We start from the raw sequence: 9,729 nt of genomic DNA, 5'->3' as shown, positions 1-9,729 counted from the left end.
AACTCAAGAGATACAAAATTAGATAAACATTTATGAGGCTCTGATTGTAGAGTTGTCTATGTTAGTGAAATTTAAGGAAGATGGAGATGGTAAAGGAAGAGTTCAATTACAAAACCTATACATAAAGTTGAATTTTCTAATAAATTAGAAAGAGCGGATCAAGAATAATTTCTACTGGTTGAGAGATATTATAGATATGCACCTCACCACTATATGGTAAATATTATTAAAGACTCTTAGGAGTTAAGCAAGACAATAAATGTTCTGGGAAGTTGTGAAGAGCCAAAGAATCATCTATTAAAGATGGATAGTTAATGTAACCATTTGATCTCTATAGGAGTTGAATGGAGTACTTCCTAGGCTTAGCTAAAGTTATTCCATTAGAATATTGTACCCTCGGCTCAAAATATAGAAACAAGACAAACGTAATTCATAATATTTGGTCTAGTATGAGTCAAATACAACAGATCACCAGTCATATATCTATATCTAGTCTTATTTTCTTTCAAAGAATCATCATCCTTTGTCAACTTACATCCGATCACAATAGGTGTACCAATAGGCTTTGCATCATCCAAATGAAACTTTTTCGACAATTCCTTCACATACTTAGATTGAGATATGAAATTACCGCTATACAACTAAGTAATTTAAAATCCCAAAAATAATTTCATCTCACCAATCATAGACATCTCAAACTCATTTTGCATATCATTAGCAAACTTCTTGCACAATCCAGCATTTCCACCAAAAATAATATCATCAACAAATACTTCAACAATTAAGATGTTATCATTACAATCTTGAAGTATAGATTACTGTTAGTAATACCTTTATTGAATTCAAGCTTCATCAAATACTTATCCAATATAGCATACCAGGATCTTGGAGATTTCTTCAATCCATACAGTGCTTTCTTCAATCTGCAAGCCATATATTTCTAATCTGTCAATTGAAAACCATCTGGTTGCTCAATGTAGACTTCTTCTTCCAGCTTACCACTAAGAAAATCTGACTTGAAATCCATCTAATATACCTTGAAATCTTTGTAAGAAGTATAAGCAAGAAATAATCTAACAGCTTCAATTCTAGATACCGAAGCAAAAGTCTCCTCAAAATCAATACCTTCCATCTAAGAATAACCCTTACAAACAAGTCTTGCTTTATTCCTAACAACTTCACCTTTCTTATTTAACTTATTTTGAAATACCCATTTAGTTCCAATTACATTCTTATCCTTAGGGATAGGAAATAAAATCTGTGTATTATTCTTTCCAATCTGATTCAATTCTTCTTCCATTTCTTTAATCTAACTTTCATCTTTGTAAGATTCATCAATATCCTTAGGTTCAATGTTAGAAATCAGGCAATACTCTTTAGCAACTCTTCTCCTAGTCATTACACCTCTATCCTTATCACCTATGATGTGATTCTCTAAATGGTTTAACCTTACTTACCTGGGAGTCTTAGGATATTCGTGATTTTTAGACACTTGAACTCTTTCTTGTGCACTAGCTTCTCCTTCATTCTCAAGCTTTTTCATATCAATCTGAACTTGATTCTAGGTATGCACTTTCTTTCCACTGACAATCTAATCATCTGAATCATATCTGGATCATCTAGACTGATACTCATTTCCTTTATCAAACCTTCACATTATTACTTTCAACTATCTTTCTCAATCTCTTGTTATAACACCGATAGGATTTCCTCTTAGTAGAATAACCAAGAAAGATTCCCTTATCACATCTAGCATAAAAATTCCCTAGATCTTCATCTCTTCTTATATAGAATTTACTACCAGAAATTCTTAAATATCTAACTGTAGGAGCATGACCAAATAGTAATGCATAAGGAGTCTTACCGGTATCACCTTTAATATGAACATGGTTAAGAGTGTATATAACAATACTCACAACTTCTCTACAATAGATATGTAGAATATTTCCTTCAATCATCATGGTTCTAGTAGCTTCCTAAAATATCCTATTCTTCTTTTCCATAGGACCCCATCCTACTGAGGGGTCCATAGAGCAAATAACTGTCTCTTCACCCCATTCTCTTCACAAAAAGAATTGAACTCATCGGAGATAAATTAACCACCTTTGTTAGACCTGAGGCACTTCAGCTTCTGTCCAATCTTAGTCTCAACCATAGCTTTGAAAATCTCAAACTTCTCCAATGATTCAAACTTCTCCCTTAAGAAAGTAACCCACCTCATCCTTGAATAGTCATCAATAAGCAACATGAAATACCTATCACCTTGCAAGCTTGTCACTCTAGAGAGACCACATAAATCAGTATGCACAAGACCAAATATTCCATTAGAAGTATATTGTTTTCTTTTGAAAGAAACTCTTATCTACTTTTGTACTGTCACAAATTGCATACCCTTTTATAATTCAACCTGCATCTTTTGTAACCACTTTGGTGTCCATTCCCCTATCACCTAAGTAGGCTCACTTCAGCCCTTGCATCAACTTTTTCCCTATTAGGATGCTCAAGACACCCTTCCAAGCAGCTCCCTTGTGACGTCAGTCTAGTTAGCCACATGTATCTTTGGTCTCCTGTCATTTTTTAGCATGATTTACTTGGACACTAGCGCACCACGTATACGTCGGCATGCTGCTCATTCATCCCGTGACATCTCAACGTTTGAATTTCATTTTTGAGTCTTCCTTTCCACTTGTCATCTGCATATGTCGGTGGAAATGGCTCAGAATCTTCTAGATGGCTTGTGACCCTCCTTTTCCCTCCTCTTATCTCATTTTAAATCCATCTTTCCTTTCATTCAAGCTCTTGGTTACTCAACTTCTCTTACATTCTCTTGGTCTCTCTCTTGTCTCTCACAACTTTCTCTTTTTGTTTCTCTAGCTACAACAATTCCTAGCTTGCTACAACACTCTCAAGCTCTCACAACATCTATTACAACTCTCTTGGTTTCTCAAGCCTGCTTGGTAATATCTTTCCATCTATCTATTTATCTTATCTTTCAGAATCTTGGGATTTATCACATCCCCTATCTATTTTATCATTCTAGCATTGATCTTTTATTCTATCAATATATTTGGGTTGTCCGTTGAGGTGGAAACACCAAAATGGCGGTCTGACTGAGGCAGACTCCAAAACACAACCTCCAACATTTTCCTTTCTAGCTTGTGTGCAGGTTGCATTAGAGAAGATTCATCTGGATGGAGGCTTCATAGTATGGACATATTGTTTGTTTACTTTCTTCCCTTTCTCTCCTTCCATTTTATCTTGGTTATTCATATATCGCATTTACTAGTTTAGCTTCCTTACATTCCATGTTTCAGTGCATTATAATCACACCTAGAACTCCCTATATAAACTTTGTACCTCGTCCGTATAGGACAAAAACACGCCATGATGGTGTCCCAGACCCATGTGCTCATCCTTTGGATAGAGGTTTGACAAAGTCGTTTGAGAGCCTTAGATTGCGGTTAACTACTTAAATTCGTCATTCTTTATCCCCTGGCTTACCTTAGCACCTGTTTGAGTGAGGTAGCAGCGGATTGATTTGTTCTCTGGGATTAATTATCTCAGAGGTGACAAATTCCCTCCTCTACAACTTCCCTAATTGACATTCCTTACATACCGGATTAGAAGGCTTTACAATCTTAAGGAGATCTCTTACAACTTGAGTAGAACTTATCCTAACCATGTAGTCAAAATTTACATGACACATCCTTCTATACCATAACCAACTTTCATCAACCTGAGAATTCAAATAACTTTTACCACCAGCATTTAAGTGAAATATATTATCTTTTGTCTTTGTACCTGATGCAATTTTAGTTTTGGAGCTACTCAAGATCTTACATCTACCATCCCTGAATTGCAAGTCATATCCCTTATCAACCATTTGTTTAACATTCAAAAAATTATGCTTTAGACCTTCAACATACAAGGCATCATCAGTGTTATTCTTACCATAAAGAGAAATAGAATCTCTACCATGAATTATACCATCTTTGTCATCTCCAAATCTTACTACACCACCATCATACTTTTCCATACTCACAAAATTACTCTTATCACCCGTCATATGATGAGAGAAACCATTGTCAATAACCCATTAATATTTATCTTCAATCTTAGAAGCTAAAGGTTTCTCTTCAACAATACAGGTAGTAGAATAAGCAGCCACCAGATCATCTTCCTTGATAGCAATGAACACCCATTCATCTCCTGAATTTCCTTTCTCAAAATCATCATCAGTCATACATTCATCAACATAAAAGTAACACTTCTTCTGATATTTAGGCTTATAGAGCTTAAATGGCTTCTTGGGATTTCTATCTCTTTTCAGACACCTTGAGGAAAAATGTCCTACCTTATTGCATGAAAAACATTTAAGAGGCAAATTTACTTCATACTTATTGACACCTTTAGGCAATCTTCAAGAAATTAGGGATTCAATCTCTTCAAGATCTCTTTCATCTTCTTCAATCTCTCTCATCTCCATCTCATATTTGGATATTCTTGTAGAAATTTCTCCCGAATCATACTTTTATGTCCCAGATACAGTAGCTTTAAATGTAGATTCAGATTCAGGAGGGGCTTCACCAAACTTGCTCAACTCTAAAGCAACAAGCTTACCTATCAGCATGTCTCTAGTCACATCTATCACAATCCAAATCTCCTCAATAGCAATAGCCTTATGCTTGTAAGTAGGAGGCAAGGATCTCAGCAGCTTCGCAACAATATGAGATTCTTCCAATACTCCACTGGCACATCTGATGTTCAACACAAGCTCATTCACTTTTTGCATAAAGGAGGTAATGTTCTTATATTTGCCCATCTTCAACATTTCATACTTTCATTTCAATCTCTTCAACTTAGCAACTTTCACATGGCTATCACCTTCATACAAAGTCTCTATCTTCTTCCATATCTCATGAGCAATCTATAAATCCATCACATTAGTCATCTGAAAATCAGACAAGGCAATTATAAATTCTTCCTTAGCTCTATTATTGAATTCAACTTCTTTTATTTCATCCAAAGTGGTAGGACCATTCTGAGGAGCATTATACACATTCTTAGTAATCTTCCAATAGTCTTCATCGATGCATCTAAAATGACATTCTATCTAGTTCTTCCAGAGAGAGTCATTCATTCCATCAAATCTCAAACTATACTTCTTAAAAGAAAAATTTGTCATCCTGGATCTCCTCAAGCAGTCAAGCTTCTTCCAGAGGATCTATCTCTAATACCAATTATTTGCAACAATGCAACAAACTGAGAAGGGGGTGAATTAGTTTGCTCAAAAAGTCTACACAACTCAAACTTAAATTCAAATATGATAATAAAAAGTAAAAGCATAAATCAATACCACATCAATACACACATAACACCAATATTTTTGGCTTGGAAAACACGGTTAAGGGAAAAACCACACTGCAAACCTACCCACAATGAGATAATATCCTCTTAGGAGTAAATGTAAATATTACAGTAGGGAATGCACATACATTCAGGTACAGTACCTAGAGCTCACTACTCAAATACAAGAAGGGATAGAACCCTGAGGAAGACTCACTATCTTACAAAGATCGGACAACAATCTAGATTACATGAATTGTGAAAATAGCATCTCCCAATTCTTAGTTACAGTTCAAGTTTCAGCATAGATACTCAAACTCTACTCCTTCCACTTCTTCACACTCTTTCACACTCTTTCATACTTCACCTCTGCTACTGAAACATCAATTCAATGTTCGCACACATAGATATATCTCACAAATCAATTTTTAACATATTTATACAAATAATCAACCTATATTTCAAGGTCAACTAAACCCTCAACACAAATTACAAAATAATAACCTCACATGCTACAAAATAACATGTAGACCAAAACAATGTCAGCTAAGACATAGTCTGGACCCAAATCAATACCACAAACATGCAACACTTCCAATAGTTACGCCTCAAACATCTGTAACATGCTACAATAATCAAGAATGTCGCATAACATGAAGAACACCACCTGATCAATAAAATGATCAATAACATGCACAATGATCAATGCAAACCATCAACACGGATAGGACCCGATCTAGAAACATCCACAAGAAATGTGAATCAAACCAAAAACAATTGCAACATCACCACTTACTATAATTTCCATCATCAATATACCAAACCTCAACAACACATGTTAAACTAACTGTCAAACTAAAAGATCAATAGTTACGCCTCAAACATCTGCAACATGCTACAATAATCAAGAATGTCGCATAACATGAAGAACACCACCTGATCAATAAAATGATAAATAACATGCACAATGATCAATGCAAACCATCAACACGGATAGGACCCGATCTAGAAACATCCACAAGAAATGTGAATCAAACCAGAAATAATTGCAACATCACCACTTACTATAATTTCCATCATCAATATACCAAACCTCAACAACACATGTTAAACTAACTGTCAAACTAAAAGATTCACTTGTGGACTTTCAAATCATGAACCATCTGAATTGAGGACACATATGAACATCCCAAATACTCTGGAAAATCCACAAACCAAGATATAGCATCTCTAGAGCAATGTGGAGCACAAACCAGAATACTGAATAACACAAACAAATGAATATCAACCATAATTTTAGACCTCATAACTCAATCAAATCATCATGCGGATCACTAAAAATTCTACTAAATAAACCAAACCTACATATCTCAAAACCCATTAAACCACAACAGCTCAACTACAACACACTGGCCAAACCAACTCATTTGATCTGACTGCAACACTAGAATACATAGAAGAATATGTTGACATCAATGAAAACACATTGTTCCAACAATCTTCTCAACAATACTGTGGATGTGAGGGATTTATTTTTGGATTCTTTAGAAGGCTTATAAAATTATATCATTATGTTTCTAGAGATTTGGTGTTGTATTTTGGGATACGCAGTCGATGTTAAGTCATGTGTGATTGTTTTGATATTAGTGTATAGGAATGTGTTGCATTCCTATGTCTAGTAGTATTTTGGTAATGAGGTTCAATTATTCAATGTTGTGAATATTTGGTGATGCCATATTTGGAATTCCTTTGTACCGTTGGTGGTTTGTATCATAATTGGCATTGGTTGTATTGGTGTACCTTAACAACTTTATCTTTTGCACCTAAACTATAATGTTTTGGTCTGTGTGGTTGCATGTGTGTTGCCTAAAGTTCACTCATTCCTTTTTTTCTTGGTCTCACCTTGTGATTTTATAAGTTGAGTGAAATTTATTTAAGTCATCGTTCTAAGCTTCTTGGGTTTTGGGGCCAGTTCTTGAACCCCTATTGGTTTCCAACAAATCATTTTGAACTAGTCCAAGTCCTCTTTTGAATATTGTCGCTTTTGGTTGAGTTCCACTTCAAATGTCATGCCCCAACATCGATTGCAGCCCTTTATAAGTCCTTGCCTTTTTTTTTCAATTCTATCACTTTTGTGTTAGTTCCAATTGTTGTATCAATCCCTGACGCCCCATATTGCACTTAGTTCGAAGTTCCATCTCCTTTGTTGAACTTCAACACACAATTTTGGACATAACTTTGTTTTATTTTGTGAGCCTTTTATTCAAATTATTAAAGTCTTGTAGTTCAACATGGAGTGTCAGACTTTGATGATGGCTCTTAAACTATTGTTGAAGTCTAACTAGTCAAGTGACACTAAAATAGAAAGGGAACTAAAGTTTTGACACATTAAAGGAAAAGTTCAAAATGCAAGGCCAAATGTCAATGATGCTTTTAAAGATGGTTTATGGAATTTTTTAGGCCCGAAGGAGAGTTAAAGCACCAAGGTTTCTTACCAAAAGTATATTATGAACTATTATTTTCTAAGGCACGAAGAGACCAAAGATATATTATTTGTGTAAAGTGCTACTAATGGTGAGTTCTACAACTAAAGGAAAAGCCTGACAATAGAGTTTATAGTAATTTGAAAAGTGGATTAGTAGCATGAATGGAGGGAAAAGTTGAGCATTAATTGCATAGTAGGGTGGTAGGTGTAGTATTGAATGCCCGGGTATAGATTTAAAAATATTTTCCTTTAGATTTCCTAAAGATTTCGTTGAACAATTAATTGTACTAGAAAGCTAAAGAAGAGAAGAAGATATGGCATCATAACTTTCTTGCACCAGAGCCATTGTTGGAGTGATGTAAGCTCCTCAAAAATTTTATTTAGCAACTCATAATGGAAGCACAAGTTTACTCATAATTCAAAAATTGGTAGGAGTATAGAGGGTGTTGTAGTTTCAAAATAAGATTTCCTTGAAATTGTTCAGGTCAAAGGAACATGAATCATGAAGTTTAAATACTTAAGGTACAACCATCCAAATAGTCTAGAGTAAACAATGTAAAAGATAGGAGATACTAAAATTGGGCATATTAAGTTAGATGAGTTTTGATGGAGGATTGCAAGACCAACACCCAATCACTCAAAAATTAATTGATAGTCGGTTACTTCAAGAAATTTCTTTCCCATTTTTAGTGAAATGTATTGACTTATTCTTGGAGTGCATAAATAGATATGACCTAAATACAAGAGAAATTAGGACATGAGATAATTGGGTTTTGATAATCCTTGATTGTGCCACGATTCAAATCTTTTTCTGGATTTTGAATACAATAGAATACATCCAATAGGATTTCACAACATCACAATGCAGATTTAATGTTAAGAAGAAATTATTAAGGAATGAGATTGTAAAGAGATGGCTTATGAGCCCAAGGAAGGGGCAATCTAATTTCAGAAAGACCATCTATAATTTATTCCTAAAAGGAGAAATTTCAGAGATGATTGTTTGCCACATAGATTAGAGGTAATGGGGATAGATTTAACCTTAATGAGTGGATGTTCTTCTTCATTTGGGTCATGTACATTGGAACTTCTTCCTTGGATTTTGTGAGCCTGATTAGTGATTGTTTACACTCTATGACCACTCAGTTTAGATTCAATAGGTTGTTTTTAATGACTTCCTATTTGGTACATTACCTGGCATGCACTAAACATTGGTTGGTTGGATTTTGTTGAGGAGTTTGAGGATGACACTCAGGTTTATGATTTCTATCCCAATTTACAACTACAAAAAAGCTATGCTAACTTCAAGAGGGTAAATGATGTGTTTACCATGTGATTTTTCAAAGAGATGCAAGGGCATCTAGAAATAAGAATTTCTCTTTAGGCAGTTGCATTGATTAAAACATATGGTAGCTACTTTTTATAATTTCCTACTTTGACCAACCTCAGGGTAGGAGGATTTGATGGCTCTCCTTTAAAGCTTCTTAGTTATGTTGATGATAAGTTCATCATGATTGAACCGTGCATGCAAATTTGTGAAGTGAGCAAAAGGTGTATCGAGAAGAAGAAAATAGGTATCTAATTTCCAATAAGTTTGAGGATATACTACTACAAATCACAATCAAATGATTTGAATATTGTAAAGGTAGTAGAGAAATACACCATGGACACTTATAATGTCCTAAGGTTGAATTTTGATGCCAAATACTTTGTCAAGGATAATTTGTTATTAGGGTCTTCATTGTTAGGCCCAATATGGAAAGCTAATGTACTGAGAGGGGAGGGGTGAATCAGTACTCCAAAAATTTTCTTTAATAATAACCTTACTGTTACGCATAAATAGAATAGTGCGGTAACATAAAATAAAGTTAAAACAAACAAATAACAATCATACATGA

This window comes from Cryptomeria japonica, chromosome 10 (genome assembly GCF_030272615.1).
Source record: "Cryptomeria japonica chromosome 10, Sugi_1.0, whole genome shotgun sequence".
Classification (NCBI taxonomy): Eukaryota; Viridiplantae; Streptophyta; class Pinopsida; order Cupressales; family Cupressaceae; genus Cryptomeria; species Cryptomeria japonica.
This window is presented reverse-complemented; position numbering follows the sequence as displayed.